The 17,880-nt window shown below is 37.6% G+C and overlaps 2 long non-coding RNA genes across 2 annotated transcripts in view; both read left to right on the plus strand.

Moving 5' to 3' along the window:
• Window positions 1-8,697, plus strand: part of LOC144071648 (uncharacterized) — a 45,242-nt gene extending 36,545 nt beyond the window's left edge. The window contains exon 4 of the long non-coding RNA XR_013299691.1: window positions 7,311-8,697. This is a non-coding gene — a long non-coding RNA (uncharacterized LOC144071648). The remainder of the gene's footprint in view (window positions 1-7,310) is intronic.
• Window positions 8,698-13,691: 4,994 nt separating this feature from the next.
• LOC144071488 (uncharacterized) lies at window positions 13,692-14,889 on the plus strand. The gene is made up of 3 exons (XR_013299650.1): window positions 13,692-13,745; window positions 14,709-14,793; window positions 14,861-14,889. It is a non-coding gene; the product is annotated as an uncharacterized LOC144071488 (long non-coding RNA).
• Window positions 14,890-17,880: the final 2,991 nt, after the last annotated feature.

The raw sequence follows: 17,880 nt of genomic DNA on the forward strand, positions 1-17,880 counted from the left end.
CAAATTCGTAGACATTTAATTCATTTTGCCTGACAGCCCTCCTCGTTCAAATATATTTGATATTTATCAATGTTAGTTTAACAAGTGAAGGGTTCGCCTATTAGTTTATTACAACAACAAAATATGGACACATCTGCCAAGTAACATGACATGATCATTATCTGCCAAGCCTTCCAGTTTAAACTTTTATGATTGAAAAGATGTATTTACTCAGTTGGCATATTGCTTGCAATAAGCTGTGCTTTTTCTCACTTGATTAATGTGCGATTTGGACACAAAATAGGTGTGAGAGTTGTTTTTTTTACACTGAAACAATCCATTTTCACTTCATTTTTTGGTGTATTTTGAAAGATGAATACATTTTGGAGAGTCAAAAAAAAAGTCAAATATTCCCAACATTAGTATGCTTTAAAAATCTTTCGTGTGTGTGTGACTTTAGATATTTTATTTTCCAGAAATGTGTATTGCTATTCTCATGATTTAGTGGCAAACTAGAAATATCAGATTTTAATGGAACAATCGGTTATCAATCTAATTGGTTATTTCATAAACACTTGTCCTAGCATAAGATTAATCAACACCCACTGCGCATTTATAAGCATATTTTGAAGGGTAGCTGCCATTAACTGAGTTATCGTCTGTCACCACATCTAGCACTTCTGTTGAAATAATCAAATCACATATGTAAAGTCAAGCTCTAATCTCATTTTCAAAACCTGATTATGTTTTATGTTTGAGGGGCCTGGCAGACTCGTTCCCTTCAAGGTTGTCATGTCCTATATAAAGCCATACATTTGTGGAATATTCATGGGCTATAAAAATACCGTACATCTACATACTATATAGTGTTTTTTATCACAGTGATTCAAATCTGTGCAAAGTTTCTCTACTCCTTTCAAACTGCAATGTAAGGTTCGCATGAAAAAAATGTCTATGGGGTTTTTAAAGAGAAATTGATCATTGAGATGTAATATCCAAAAATTCTTGCGTAAAAAACGTATTTAAAGAACTCATAAGTCTAAAGAACATTTAAACAAATCTCAAAACAAGGCAACTTGTGGTCAGCTCAAGTTTATGGAAAACTTCACTCACTCTCCATTGGTATATATTTCGATTTAATTCAAGTTTCTTACTGTGTGTTGATCTGTATCAGGTCACTATAATATGACAGTATTTAAACACGCCACCAATGAGCTAAAAATGACTGGTTCCTTATTGTAAGCATAAAAAGAAGACATATTCAACCTGTAATATAAAAATGGAATAGGCTCTTTGACATCACAAGTGCCATTAATATTCATATGAAAGACAATATAGTGGAAAAATAATTGGTGATTTGTCAATCTTAATGTGATCTGATTATTAATAAGATTGAATAAAAAATATCATGCTACATTATAGTATAGTAGTATCTTAGCTGCAAGTTATCAGTATTCTGAGATAATATAAACTTCTACCACATGCACAATTTGAGCATTCTAATATTCTCAGTTCATCGTCTACAAGATGAAACATTTAAATCATTTAAATCGTGCCTCTTTAAGAGCCCCCCACTTACGTAGAAGTGGTCGGCGTGGGACACAGCAGTCTAATGTCAAAGAAAGGATTTTAGAGACAATCACCTGGTGAAAACAGCACAAAAACATGATAGTTACCTTTGGTTAAAACACTTCAGACATTAAGATGCCTCACATTTCCACGGATTTACTAAAATCTTATGCCTCTTTAGACTCTTGCTGTATTGCACGGAAAACCATCTGCAGTGACAAACTCCATCAATCCTGCCATTAATATTACATGATATTCTTCTACTATTAAGTAAATGCACTCAGAAGTGTTCTGTATCTGGATATGACTCTGCCTCTCCACATTTGAAATACTTCCAAATGCATTGACCAGGGTTATTAAAGTAACAGAGACCATTTACTGTAACTAAGTAGTTTTTTTTCCTTTTTGAGTATTTGCTGTTGAAAGGAATTTACTTAATGAAATTCTGCTGTTACTGCTGTGCTTATATTATAAGTAGTTGCTATTACATGTATTTTGTTAGCCTGCCCTGTTATTGACCCTTATTACTTTGAATTTGATTCAATTTTTACATGTTTACTCACTAAAATGTATTCGTACTTTTACTTGACTAGATATTTGGGTACTTTTTCAACACCTGGGAGTCTACTTCTGCCTTTTATTCTCTTGTTCATACTCATTTTCCCCAGTGTGGGCAACAATTCAATTTCCCACTCTTCCCTATGTGTCACATTACTACAAAAGAGTGAATAACCTGATGGTAAAAGTGGCGAATTAGGAGGAACATTCACCTTGGCGATGTCTTTCACGCCTATCTTATTAGCTGTCATCACCCATCTTCCAATGTCTTTATCCCCTTCTCACTTTCAGTACTTCCAGTAAAAATCCACTCCACCATCCAACTGACACGCACGAAAAAAAAAGAAAAACATTTTTAAGGTTCTTTTACTCGGTGTGAGCATCATTTTTTTTCCTGAAAAATCCCAACCTCTGAATGCATATCTAAATTAATGAGATTTGAGGGAGTTTGTGTTGCGTGATGTATGTCCCATGCGTGCCAACTCAGCCTCATGAACAATAATAAGTCTCTAAAAACTCACTACGGAAAAATTAAATCATCACCTGACGCAGCCGTCTGTATGCGACCTCCTCACACGCCCACAGTAAAACAGTAAAAAAAAGCTGTGAACACTATGGGAATAATATGTTTGATAGACTACTAATCATAATAATTAACGTAATTTCCCTAGGCCTGGCATGGGGCCCTCTGAGGGAATGCCACGGACCCCAAATTCCATCAGCATGCACTCATTTGCAGGTTACACAGTAATGTAAAATGTCATAGTGATTACTTCTTGTACACATTTTAACTCATTGGTGACATTATGACAGTGACACCATTTGCTGACAGCTTTCGTGGTTCAAATGCATTAAACGTCTATTGCGGTCCATGTCATCGAAATATGATTGGATATAAAATAAGATAAGGCATCTGGTGTAGAAAGGTGAAAAATAACTTGTCATCACTTTCCCCCCTCTTGTCTGCTTGCTCTCTTTCAATCTCTTCTTAAAGGCTGTTCTCTCACTCTAACCTTCAGTTCATCTTCCCACACGCGTTCTTATTCACACTTTTCACCAGCTCATTGCTCGTCTCTGCCAGTTTTACCCCTTTGTTGTTTTCTAGACAGTGATTGGCGTCTTGCTGTCTCCGTGTCAATAAAGAGACATAATTAAAGAGTAAGCCCAAATCCACGTAGAGACAAATCTAAATTCTGCAGTGTACGTACATTTCCAGTGTAGCCCACATGAGTGGATTGACATGAAGCTAAATCAAGAATATTGAAAGCAAAAATCCTTCTTAATTTTTTTTGAAGAGAAGATGACCCCCCCCCCCAAAAAAATTCACCTTCAGAGCTTATTTCTTAGTTGAAAATTCTTTTTTCGCATTTAAAGTTGACCCCCACTAAAAAAAAACACTTTCAGAACTTATTTTTCTATTTAAAATTCCTTTTTTGATTTATTTTTCAAGGAATTTTAAACAGAAAAATAAGTTAGGAAAGTGATTTTTTCCAATGTAGCCCACATGAGTGGATTGACATGAAGATAAATCAAGAATATTGAATGCAAAAATCATTCTTAATTTTTTTAAAGATAAAATGCCACCCCCCCAAAAAATTGTTTTACCTTTAGACCTTATTTTTTAGTTGAAAATTCTTTTTTTCACATTGAAAGTTGACCCCCCCCCTAAAAAAATCCCTTTCAGAACTTATTTTTCAGCTTAAAATTCCTTTTTTAATTTTTTTTCTGCTTTCGGGCCTTTCTGCCCATAGGGATAGGCTCCAACAACCCTTGCAAACAAAAAAAAATGGTTAAAGTGCAGACAAAAATAGGAACAATAAAAAGTACATTCTTGAAAGAAAAGTCAGCATTATATGCTAAAAGAAAATACACATTTACAGACTATTAGAAGATTTCCTGAGAGGCCAGCACATTGGTGAGCATGGCAGGTGGCAAGTGGAGGAAAGATGAAATTGAACGAAGGTGTTCGATGAAAGAACAACGATTTCTTGCAATCCTGGGAGCCATAAAGTAATAGAGCGCTGCACGGCAGTCGCTGCTTCGATAAAATGCGATTAGATGGTGATTTCTTCAAGACTGTGTGTCTCGCGTAAGTGCAACGGCCGACACATGTTACTCAGAGACCTTTGAACCGTGACAAAATGTTCCATTGAGCATTCTTTTTAGCACTCTATTCTGTATCTGCTACGACTTTGCTCGTAGTCCTACACGTGCGAAGTAGCATGGCAAAGAGAGCGCAAAAATAGAGCGACTGCTGCTCCGTAAGCCGCAGAGAAAGGCTATTTTAATGCCTTCGAATGGGAGGTGTGAAGTAGGCACTCAGTGAAGTCATTGTTGTCATCACAGGAGGAAGCCAGACATGTTGGAGGACATTTGGTGTGCAGGACACCCTGCAAATAAAAACATGGCACTGGTGCCAACGCTTAAATAGCCCTTGCTGCTTTTGGTTGCCAACACGTGTTGTGTTCACTTGCAGGAAGGCAGTGGGACAAGAGATGCTTGTGAAAGCCAGAATATCACAATGAATCTGTGCTCGCAGTCTTAGTCTTACTGCAACATTGTGTGTGTACACAGAGGGTAAGGTGATTTCATATGTGCAGACTTTTTGAATGTTTGCTTCCACCTTTGTGCAAATATCAGGAGAGTCCGAGGTGCCATGTTGACTCAGCGGATCCATAGTTGACCTCTCAGGAAAAGGAAAAGGCCAGTCCTCCACTGTAATGACAAAGATGTGCTATATGTACCTTGACTTATGGGAGGCACACCAGATGCTGATGACAAAAATGTCAAATCAGTATGAGCATCGTATAAGATGAAGGCATTCGTGTGACCGTGGCCATCATTTTTGAATGATGGGAAAATTTGGTCTCTTGTGAATTTTCAGCTGTAAGAAAGAAAAAGTCGAATAGTGATAAGGGAACATTTAATATTTTAAATTAATATGTATATGCTACCTCGCTATGATTAGGCTTACAGGATAATAAAAGGTAGGGGTCAACGTTTGAAGGAAAAATAACACAGTTAAGTCTACTTTTCGCATCTATGAACTGATGGGATAGGACAAGAGAAGAGAAGATGTCAAAGATATAAGTTTAAATACATACTATTTATCTATATGTAGCGTGACAAGATCATGAGGGTAGGGATGATAAAAGTTGAGAAGGAAAACAAAAAGTAGGATGGAAGAAAGGAATGATTATGGTAGGTCAGAGTGTGCAAACAGCGTTAATGATTTACAGTGAGGAACTCATATTAAGATGAATCACCTCTGTGAATGAGTGAGTTCTCATCCAAAATATTTATTGTTATCCCTCCCAGTACAAATGGATTTGATTTTCTTTTCCTGTCAATAACAAAAGATAACAACATCGGTTGTCATTACAATAAGCAGTATTGCCTGCATGTGTAAAATATAACTAGTACTGTGTAATACAACTGACACTCATTACTTTTTAAATGTTTCAACATCTTTTTATTTTCTCTGCAGCTATGGATGACAACATTTTTAAATGTTTAAAAACATCTGGATAAAAATGATCAAAATTGAATAGAAGAATAGCTAAGAAGAGGTCTGGTGCTGAAAAGATGAGCTATTTAAAATGTAGTCACGAGAGACAGACTAAGAGAGGTAGTGAGCACATATTCAAACAGCACTTATCTACAGGTCACACACACACACACACACACACACACACACACACACTGTTAATGGAAAAGATGGATAGATGGATAGATGGAAAGGAAATACGAGGAAGGAGGGTGAATGAATGGAGGGAAAAAGCTCGGCTCGTAGAGGTTAAGGAGAAAAAACACATTTTACTTCTACTTTTCGTTCAATCAATTATTCAAATTATTCAAATCTTGCACTGAAATGTTCCTTCTCGGTGAACTTGACTACGATTTGTTTTGATACGCTCTCATCCGTTCCAAATATTGCACAAGTTGTTACTACGGGATGATTGTTTTGCTGTAAAGTTATCGTCCTTCACTTTTTGATACACTAATTTAATAAATAACTTTGTTCGAGGTGGATAATAATGGTTCCGTTTAAAAGACGCTAATGTTTTCTGCCAAGGCAATTTTGGCTTAATAGTTGCACAACCGAGTGACCCTGCTAATGTTGTTGCTGCAACTAACTTGACACCTTACTGCTGTTTACTCAGAGATCATTCAGATGGATAATTAACACTAGACTTTGTGAGAGCTGAATTATGAGTCATTATCCGCTATTGACAATAATAGACGTCTACTACATTAGTGTTATATTTGTTTATTTGTTTTGTTATCATTTGTTTTATTTCTTCGTCAGTGCCCCAAACTAAAGCTGATGAATAAACAATAACTACGACAAGTCGGTACACATTTTAGTTGACTAATATAGATGAAACGTGAATTTTGTCGACTAAAAAGAGGCTTAGATAAAAATAAAATGATCATTTTATTTTACGAACTTAATAAGGGGTGTAAAATTTTTATTACATAAACCTGTACGCTCTCCTCCACATTCAGACTCATGAACACTTGAATTGGGAAAATGATTAATATATAAAATAGTAAAATTGCCATAATTCAAAGGGGGGTCAGGAATAGGAGGAGTATATTTTCGCTACATCGATTTATTGTAGCTGAATAAATTCAATATAGACGCAAAACAAGTGGGAAAAACAATACAAACTTTACCACACACGTCACATTCATCATAAAGAAATTCAAGTGTGTTAACATAAAGTTGCTGTGTTTGTTAACAGTGTATGAACATAGCGTAGCGTGTTAAGTTAATTTATCACGATAACACCTACATGGCGCCTAACTCTAACTCTTGGTACCTTCTAAGTGCGTTGCTAATTAATCATCTATGATCTATTATCTTAAATACCAATTTAAGGTGGCTCGTTAGCACGCACATCCACCTCACGGTTCTGAGATCAGGGTTCAAATCCCGGTGGGTTCCGACATTCCTGCTGTGAATTTTGCACACCCTTTCATTGACCAAAACACAGAAATAAAGAAGTTCCATATTATAATTATAATTTTAGTTTATTCTGTACAAAATAATGATTTATTTTTGCATCTTTGTGCGTCACAACTACACTCTTTTACAGAATAGGCATTTGTTATGAGCATGTTTTGGATTTATTGTTGTGTTTTGATCAACAAAATGATCATCCTTGCCTGGAAATTAGCATCCTCTTATTTGTGCACAGATGTGACATGGTGGCAAGCTGACAGCTGCATATACAAGCCCACTCTTCTACCTGTCCACTCACATTACAAGGCCGATTATTTGGCGTGCTCGGCGTACCCATCTTGCATCTGTAATACATTTAGAGTCCATGCAGCCTTTTGTCACACAGATCTATTTTTAACAGCAGCTAGGTGGGTAAGTGTAGACCACTACTCTGCAATATTTACCAGATGTACTACCCTGGCAACATTTCCTACAGCTTATTGGCTATGTGACTTGCAGATCCATAGAGTTTGGTTGAACTGTCATCTTATAATATTGCCAAAGGTCATTCTTTTGGCGTTGTTTTTTTTGGGGGGGGCGGACTAAAATCAATATCTGTTGTTTGCTCCACCTTTTTTGACTTTTCCCCCCTTCTTACTCCCCCTCATCCTTTAATCCATCTCCTGTTTGTTCTTCTCTACACACACCAAGAAGGTGAGCTTTCGCTTCCCTTGGTGTGTGCGCGTAGGCACTGTTGGTGGTGGAAGCTTTTGCGGGGTTGGGGGGTTGCTCATAAAGGTCAAAGCTGACAGCCTTTTAGCAAGGTTGGCAACAGCACGTTGGAGAAAAATGCTCAAGCTGTCCAATGGAGAAAGTGTACACGGACAGGCATAAAGACCAAGGGCACCCATTTATATACTATACGATATGCTGCATGGAGTGAGGAACTTTTCACACTCAGGCTACTAAAGCGAAATTTGATACAAAACCATAAGCTATGCTGTCTTTTAAGGCAACTGAACAAAATTGCAAAGTTTTCATTCTCTCCTACTGCAAGGCTAGAAGACATTTCTATATTATCTTTTTGTATTTTGTAAATGCATTCCTACTGAATTCACCGAAAACATACTACAGTTTGATTTTGAAATCAAATCACTGTGAATATGATGTGATATTCATACCATCAATGCTTCATTTCATCATCCTTTGTTGGTAATGAGACACGTCTCTGCTGCCCTCTCTCCAAACTTCATGCTTAGTGACCCCTCGATCTCAGAACTGTGAGGCCTGATGCGTTAACTGCTCGCCAACTAGGCTTTTTGACATTTTGCGATATTTCTTTAAATGTGAAAAAAGTGTGAGAATCCACATATACTTTAGAATCTACAGTTCTATATGAGCCTGAACACTGTACAGATGTTTGTTCTGCCCTCTATTGCCACGTAACTCTGATCAATAGCGCGTGTGGTGACAGTTACCATGACAACGGGTCATAGTTCCCCACAGGTGTGTGTGACTAAGAAAAGAAAAAGCCTTAGGCGTGACCTTGTGCATTAACGTGTCACAATATGTTCTATCAGCATGATGTGGGAAGAAAAATGACTTTTTGCTTCCACCAATCATGAGCAGCCAGATCGCCAAACCTACAGGCAGTTCACGCATTCTATCATCACCTTACTGCAGATCCAAAAAATCTATACTAATCTTATTAGGAATGACTTTGTCTGCCAATTAAAAGCCTCATGGACAGATGTGACCACTTTATGGTAGCAAAGGTAAAATGAGGACTTTATACATCTGTCAATAGACACTCGAAAAATGAGTTTTTGGCGGTCAGAAGGAGGAGTCATGCCCCAACGACCAGAAAAGTAACATTTTGTCTTGGCTTTTTCAGTGTACTGAATCAGCAATTTGGCGCTGGTTAGGTTCTTGATAAAAGATTGCCATTTTAGTAGATTATTTGCAACATGCCCTGCTTTGTCGGTCTCATGTTTTGTACTTTGACACCATTTTTTGTTAATTCCAAACACAAAGTTACGAACTCTTTCAGTGCCAATTACATGAAAATCTATCACCTCATTGATTTTTTTAATTTGCTAGAATTGAAAAATGTTCACACAAAGGCAGATTGTGATTGACCATTTCAACTTTATGTATTTAGTTTAGTTTAAAAAAATCAGGAAAAGTCATTTCCAGTGATCCCTTATTGTTCCTTGGAAGCAAATTATAACTTACTCTCAAAAACAAGCTAAGTGATTTTTTTTTTCACTCGTATTCCCGCGCATTGCACTCCCATGCCTGTAGAACTTGCGGTCGAAATTGGAACAGCTATTAAGAAAATTCATTTTTTTTAAAAAAAGGCAAAATATGAGGCCGCCAGAGCTGAATCTTCTTCTAGAGAATGACAACTGCGTTGGACAGTTTTTTCCGTTGTCCACTTTGTCAGTCAGTATGCAGTGGGGACTCAACTGAGGTTATTAGCTGACGATCAATCGGCCGTTTCTCTCAATTGATCCTGCACGGACATTTAGCGAGAGGCCAAGGGAGGGAGATTTAGAGTATAGGGCTCAAGAAAAGAAAGCAACAGTGAGGCGAGGAAAGATGGATGAGAGACAGGAGGGCAGTGAGTTTTGTCTCAACCTTTGTGTTTGTCTCAGCATTGATCTCTGTCTCACCTCAACACTAAGGTCAGCCCACACACACACCCAAACACACACACACACACACACAAACACACACACACACTTGCTGAGGCTCTGGCTTTGACTGGCTGACTGGTCAAATTAAACCTAGATCGCTGCAAGGCTCCAGAGACTTACACACAAGCACACACACACCCCCATGACTATGAAACCGTCGCGACCTGGGAGGATTTTATGCAGCGATTTGAGAAGATTTCAGAGTTTAACACAAACCACCGGGAAAGAACATGAGGATGTGACACTCAAACCACATCACTGCTGTGTGGTTTTTTATTTTTCATATCGAGCACTAAGAATGAATGTCGGTGTGTGTGTGTGTGTGTGTGTGTGTGTGTGTGTGTGTGTGTGTGTGTGTGTGTGTGTGTGTGTGTGTGTGTGCGTGTGAGATGTATCCTCGTAGGTCTGCTGTGTAAGCACCTTAGACAGACAGCGTTGTTGGGTATACACAGAGGAAATAAAATAACTGCCCACGTCTTTTCAACCCACTGACAACTAACTCTCCCTGTTTCTCAATTCACCTTCTTCCTTTGTTGTGTTACTTTCCATCATTAGCACCTTTTGGATTTATTTTTTTCTCCTGTACTCACAGTTTTAGACTTTTTCTTTAGGTAACTGTATTAGAAGACAAAAAAGTACTGATATTACAATAACATTCAAATGATAATTATTCCACCATTAATTACTTTGCCCATCACTGTAATGAGCCTATGCATGAGTACAAAATATTAATATTTAAATAGTAAAAGAAAGAGAAAATAAAATGAAAAATTCCAAAACAAATTGAACTATAAATTGGAGTATTCTCTCCAGTCTTGCAGTAGATTTTCTTTAAATACCTAAAGTTTTAAATATCTCATTTTAAATACCTAATGTTTTGAGTATCAATGTGTTAATATAATGATGCTTAAAAGACATGCTGATCTAAAAACTCTCCTCTCTTTGTGTCCATCTTGTTGTTTGGGATACAATGCTCCCATCTAGTGGACATTTGCTAAAGCGCTTGTACAATAATATACTCATTGGGTAAGAACTGAAGTAGAAATTCCCTGTGTCTAACAGAGATAGCAATTAAAGTTGATTCTCTCATTCATATAATGATGTTCACTTAAAACTCAACACAAGTTTTTGATCAGAATTTCCATCTTTTTCTGTTATATAATTGTTGACTAAACATAAAAAAGTCATCCCCTGGTACAGTGGTTCTTCCACCTGACTTTGGTGCATGGAGTCTGGGTTTGATTCCCACTCGGTGGAACTTTGAGTGGTTGTCTGCCTCTCTCTATGCCCTACAACTGACTGGCGGTCAGAAGAGATTAGAGTCTGCCTTTCACCCGAAGAAAATGTGAGACATGCTTGTCTATGTACAAGATGGAAAAAAGAGAAAGAATGTGAGTATTTATCTCCTTATTTTTCTTCTTTACCATCACTAACGCCAGAATGAATGGCTTTCAATTAAAATCAAAAGATTAAATCTGAAACAAATTGACTATGAACTAAGTAACTGTAAGACTTTTCAATTGTAGTTTTTGTATTTTCTCAATTATTAGAAACATGGTCCTCTATTAGAAAATCTATTGTTAGTATACACTCACATTTTATATTCGCAGAATGATTTCTAATATATTGAGGTATGTATGTCGAGAAAGTTGCGGACTGCCATCGAGTTTGAACATCTCGTAATTGGATTTCACGCTTCACCAACCACTTCTTTGTCTGTCACACATAAACACGCACTTCAATAATACATCACATGTGACTTTGTGAAATATTGACAGACCAACTGATATGTCAGGAGTGTGAGCACACTCCAATTCTTAATAAGCATCTCAGTAGGATTTTCTCACACAATCTCAAGTCACCTGTACTAACACTGAGAATTGAATTAATGAAGTTCTTTGTGAGTACCATTTCATTCGGATTCATAATGTTCATGTGAACTATGATCCTATAAGGGTTTGAACTACAAATTATCTTATTTTGCCAATTTAAAAAATAAACTCCCTTTCTTGGGGTAATCTTGCATTGATCTAAATTTTGGCTGGGCCTCGATGCAAAGGTTAAAAAACCAGATGGAAATTGGGAATGACAAAAGAGAGCTCACACGGTAAGACGTACAAAGACATGTGACACACAATGACACCTTATTTGCGCCGAGGACAAACGAAGTTGACACTCTTTATTGGGATGATTAATTAACAGTCATGTAAAGCCGTCAGAACTGCTGTCAGACCACATGTAGCTTTAGTTGAATTGAGTGCAAAAATAAACTGTGACAAGTACATGCGCGCCTAACAGTGTTGCTACCCCCTGTTAATGAATGTCAAACCCAAAAACTTTCAAAGCTTTTTTTGTCTTTAGATTTTGTGGTACCTTACATACATTCCAGGCACTTTTTGCCCAATTTAGCAAAGCCGTCATTTTCAGACAAAAGCAACATCTAAAAACTAACCAATGAGCCGCGCAAAGCATCTTTAATACCGTCGTAGCCCATGGCTGAGCAACTCAAAAAACTTTTTTTTTTAAATGTTCCACCCAAAAGTGGGTGTCAGCCCTTCGGGTATTTCTCGGTGGGCCCGATGGCCCCTGAGCAGTAAGCAATAAGGACTCTGTTTTCTTGCTAGACCACTTAAATAAGGCACAGTGAAGTGAAGAAATTGGCCAATCACAGCACAATAGGTGACCTTTTGATTTATCTTTGACGTACTGCAGGGGTTAAGTTAAGTTGGGACATTCATCAAAAAAAGCAGAGAGAAAAGATGAGAGCTTTTTCTTGTTTTCTCAACTGTCAAATGACAGGTAATCAACATGACACTGGAGGGCAGTATAGACATACGTACTGTATAAAAGACATCTTCAAGCGTTCAGTTTTCTATATTGCTACATCAGTGGTTCTCAGCCAGTTTCAAATGCGCATACACCGAACCTTTAGTGTAAAATAAAATTTGATTTTTTTTTTCAAATTCAAAATGTTGGGCCCGGCGGATGAGTGGTTAGCACGTTGGCCCCACAGTGTGGGATCTGGGTTAAAATCCAGGTCGGTTCACCTGTGTGGAGTTTGCATGTTTTCCTTGCGCCTTTGTCGGTTTTCTCCGGGTACTCCGGTTTCCTCCCACATTCCAAAGACATGCATGGTAGGCTGATTGGACACTCTAAATTGCCCCGATGTATGAGTGTGGGTGTGGATGGTTGTTTGTCTCTTGTGCCCTGTGATCGGCTGGCTACCAATTCAGGCTGTTGTCCGCCGCCTCTGGCCCGAAGTCAGCTGGGATAGGCTCCAGCACCACCCGCGACCCCAGTGAGAGTAAAGCGGTTCATAAAATGATATGGGACACATACTGTTTTATTGCAGTGTTTCCCAACCACTGTGCCGTGAGCAATGGTCAGGTGTGCCGCGGGACATTGCAAGAAATCATACAATGTAATATTCAGAAAGCAAAATTTATATGAATATAAAGAGATTAAAATTGATCTATTACAAGGTTAAAATAAAAACATGAACGTTATATATATATATATAAATATAAATATTATATATATATATATATATATATATATATATATATATATATATATATATATATATATATATATATATATATATATATATATATATATATATATATATATATATATATATATATATATGTATAAATGACCAGGTATAGTAAAGCTGTTTAAAAAAAATAAACACCATGTAAAGTAAGGCATTACAGAATAGTATGATATGAGACAGATACTGTTTTATAGGATGAAGACCACAAAAATCATGACCATTATACGTCATCTTCAAATCATAGACATTGATTTGGGAAGACAAAGCACCTCGTAGAGCACGGTAAGCAGGCCACCATCTTTTCCATTTTCAACATGGCGGGACAATATGGGCGTGGCTTATCGTCAACGAAGCTGCGTAAATTAAGCACAGGCGCATTGCCTCGTCTTCTCCAACAGCCATTTCCATGCTGATGGCCGACTGGCAGGCCAGCGAGGTAAGTCGTTGAGCAATTTACTGGCCTAAGTGCATTTTTATCACGCTACCGGCAGATTTTTTAGGAATCAATTGAGCTAAAACGCCAACAAATCTGTTAGATTAATGCCAGGTTAAATACATCGTTGACACTTTAAGTTTGGGCTCCGGCTGTGTGCCGCATCTGACAAGCTATCTTAGCAGTAGCATTAGTGTCACGACAACGCTTTCCATTTGACCACGTCAAGCGTCGTCTTGATGTTAATAATAAAAGATCTAGTCACTAGATCTTTTATTATTAACATCAAGACGACGCTTGACGTGGTCAAATGGAAAGCGTTGTCGTGACACTAATGCTACTGCTAAGATAGCTTGTCAGATGCGGCACACAGCCGGAGCCCAAACTTAAAGTGTCAACGATGTATTTAAAAATGGACTAGATTCTAGTCCATTTTCTCCATTGTCGAGTCGTGTAGAAAGACTTAATTGATTCAAACAAAGCCGAGATATAAACGGACAGATTGCTAGGTAAAGGCTCACTCAAAAATGTACGACTTAGTTCCCTGTGTGTTGTATGTACTAATAGTTTTCACTGCGAGTACTAAACACCCGTTTCCAAATTGTATTTGTTCTGTTTTCACACTAAAAATCATTTCTAAAAAAAATGGTTAAGCCAACTTTCTCCTACCTCTTAATGTCAGTATGTATATTGAATCACCTTGTCTGGACAAGGGAAAATAGCACGTAACACTAACTTATTTACATTCTTTATCTTGATCGTTTATTAAATTTCTTGTAAGATTTCTCTTCCTGTATTAGTTGTTTGGCAACTCCCAAATAGCTTTGTTAAATGAAGTTTTCCGTTTAGCATCATTTTATCTTTTCGTCAAGGTAAAACTAGATACAGCAACAACAAAATGTAAGTGTATCTGTTGAATCTCCAGTGTCTATATATGCTAACTTTTGCTTTTTTTGTACACATCAGGTCCATGTCTAGACTTTGGAGGGTCTCCAAGTGATCTTCCTTGCAGATGTGGTGTCTCTGAACTCTGCTGGCAGTCTTCTGAGAGGTTAGTTTATTGTAGAGTATTCATCCAGATCTATTTTATTGACTAATCTACTTCTCCCCTCTCTTAGGTGAAGTCCAGAGTTCTCTGGCTCATGATAAGGAGGATCTACTTTTTTTTTTTAATCAGAAATTTTAATAAAGGAGATTTGAGTGTCAATTGTCTATCTTAAAACACTTGGAGAAAAAAGACCCAAGACCCTCAATGGTCTTTTTTTTCCCCTTTCATTTTTGTGGTTTAAATTCTAAGTGTTAATTTTGTTTTTTTCCTCCTTTCTGGTCTTTTTATTTTCGCTGTTTAGATTCTAAGTGTTAATATTTTTTTTATATAACTGTCTACATGTGAATATTTGCCATATAAATAAACATGATTGATGCAAATGTGTACCTTTCTTTAAAATATCATGATATATGCATTGTTTTTGCTGGTCATGAAGAAAAATACATGTGTACATTTCAAGAAATTTTATTTTTCCACAAAAAAGGGGTTATCAAGATAGGTTCGCATTTAAAGATGAGGTTGCTGTCCATGGACAAAGAATCTCTTCTTGGCACTGGATGGAATTCTGGAAAAAAAGGTCAACACACAATAGACTAAGTCCAACATAAAAAAACACAAGTTAGGTTTTACCAACACCAGAAAGGCCATCATCCCACTGCAAAAGAAGGCAGACAATATTAAAGCCCAAGGCGGGAAAAAAATAGAAATATTAAAAACTCCTCTGATAACTTTGCACAATGGCCTGGTGTACTTTTTGTCCACTGCAAAGACGGAGACTTAAACAAAGTCTTTATAAGATGGATCTCCAACTGCAGTCCTTGAGGGTCCCTGTCCAGTTGGTTTTCTATGTCCTCCATCACACCTAAATCAAATAATCAGGATATTGATCATTTGATTCAGATGTGGAAAGCATACTGGATAGGAACCCTGGGGACCGCTGCTCTATAATGACAAGTACCTGAGGGGATGTTGGTGTCAAAAACTGCCGTCCGCCAATGTCACCCTTTTTGGGGAAGTTTGTCTGGTCAACTTGGTTGGATACTGAAGAGAAGCAAGATACAAAATGAGTAAGTTTAGTACACATTACCCGAAACACTCGGGTCCTACATCATCCACAACCTTTGCCTTGACTTCTTGGGTCTTCGTCGATTTTGAAAGCTGTCACCTCTTCCACCGTGTCCGTGGCTTTAAACCTACAAAACAGCATGATTATACAATTGCTTATTTAACCATTTTGACCAGTGGTCCCCAAACTATTCCAGAATGGGCCAGAGGGTGCAGGTTTTCATTCCAATCTGGTGTCCTAGAAGTGCAATCACTGGATTGCACTCAGGTGATTCTTTTTTCAGTAGAAACCCCATTGGTTAAATTGTTTATGTTGGATCTGCTGGGAACCAAAACCTGCACCCACAGCAACCCCCGAGGACCAGTTGGGAGACCTATAATGAGGGAAAATTGTTATTTTATCATATGTTTAAACTCAAATGAAAAATGACCCCTGCGCTATTGTTGACTGTCTCAAACGCATTTAAAACAACAAAATGAAAAGGTCCAAGCTCTGAGGTCTTCCTTTAAGAAAGTGAATGGAAAAGGTCTATATTCTATAAAAGTGTATGGTTTATTCTTTACACCTCCACTGATGGCATTTATGTGGGTGTGAGTTATCCACACATGTTTTTGCCATTAAAAAAATCAACACCAAGCCAGTTAGTGTTTTCATTCAAATTTGGAGTGTATCATAATGAAAAACAAGCTACTTTGGCAAAGCCGTGAATACTGAACGCTGATATTTAATGATTACACGGATAGAGTAAATAGAAACTACTATTTTAAAAAAAGACTCACGTTGCTGACAAAAAGCTCGTTATGGCGTCGACAAGCTGCTCCTTTTGGGCTGTTATGGCCCCATTCTTGATGTTTCCCAGCAATCGGTGTTTGTTGGGGAACTGAAACACAATGGAATGTCACATTAAGAGCTGTAGGTAACGCAATGTAGCCAATTTGTTTGCAAACATTTTTCGGTCTGCATCCACATGTGGCCACATCACGCGATCGAAGCATGCTACCGTCATAAAGCACTCTTAAAATGAGAACTGGGGCTTCGAAATCCGCAAATGACAACGTACCGAATTCGCTGCACTGTCCTGTGAGAGCTTTGTCAGGTTTTTCTTCAGTAACTGGTCACTTCTGACCTACTCTGCATGCAGTCCACTCCGGAGCTAGCTCCTGGCTCATCCGCCATTTTGAAGGCTATTTGAACTCTGACCTCGGTGACGCCTATTAAAAAAGTCCGTCTTGAAAATGGCTTTAACAGGAGATCTGCAACCATATCCATTTCTTCTCCTCCTTCAGCCATCGTGGGTTGACAAGAGCGTTATTAAATCAACACAACAATATATTTGCTTGTGCAGCTCGCTGCATAGTTTGTTAGCTATGGCTTGTCCACACTATCACTAGCCATAGTTTGTGAAAGCGATGAGTATCCCTACGCTTGTGAGAAGGCCTTGGTGACGTCATCTCGAAATCTGATTGGTTAAATCAACAGTTTTATTCACTCTTATTTAAAGCTGCAGTGCCTGCAAAACTGATTGTGACGATCTTCAGGTAGACTTCTGACCCTGGGAACAAATAATGGCTGAAATGTGATTTAAATGCTTAAATATGAAAACACACCTGGAAGCAGCGCAACCGGGGGAAAAGCAATGAAAGGAAGCTGACACACAATTTGGAATTCATGGCCAAAATATAATAAACATCAGTGTGTGATTCAGATATTTTTTTAGGCCAGCAGAGGTCCACCACTGATGTATTGTAAGGTTTTTACTTATTAAAAAATAACCATGTATAGTAAGGCTTTTTTACTTAAAAAATACCATGTATGGTAAGGCCTTTTCCTTAAAAAATGACCACGTAAAGTAAGGTTTTTTTTTTATTAACTTAAAAAATGATCATTCATAGTAAGGCTTTTTTTAAATTTAAAAATGACCAAGTATAGTAAGTATTTTTTAATTTATTTAAAAATAACCATGTAGTGTAAGGCTTTCATTTTTTTACTTTAAAAAGTATCACAATGTGTAGGAAGGCTTTTAT

Source organism: Stigmatopora argus, chromosome 3 (genome assembly GCF_051989625.1).
Source record: "Stigmatopora argus isolate UIUO_Sarg chromosome 3, RoL_Sarg_1.0, whole genome shotgun sequence".
Classification (NCBI taxonomy): Eukaryota; Metazoa; Chordata; class Actinopteri; order Syngnathiformes; family Syngnathidae; genus Stigmatopora; species Stigmatopora argus.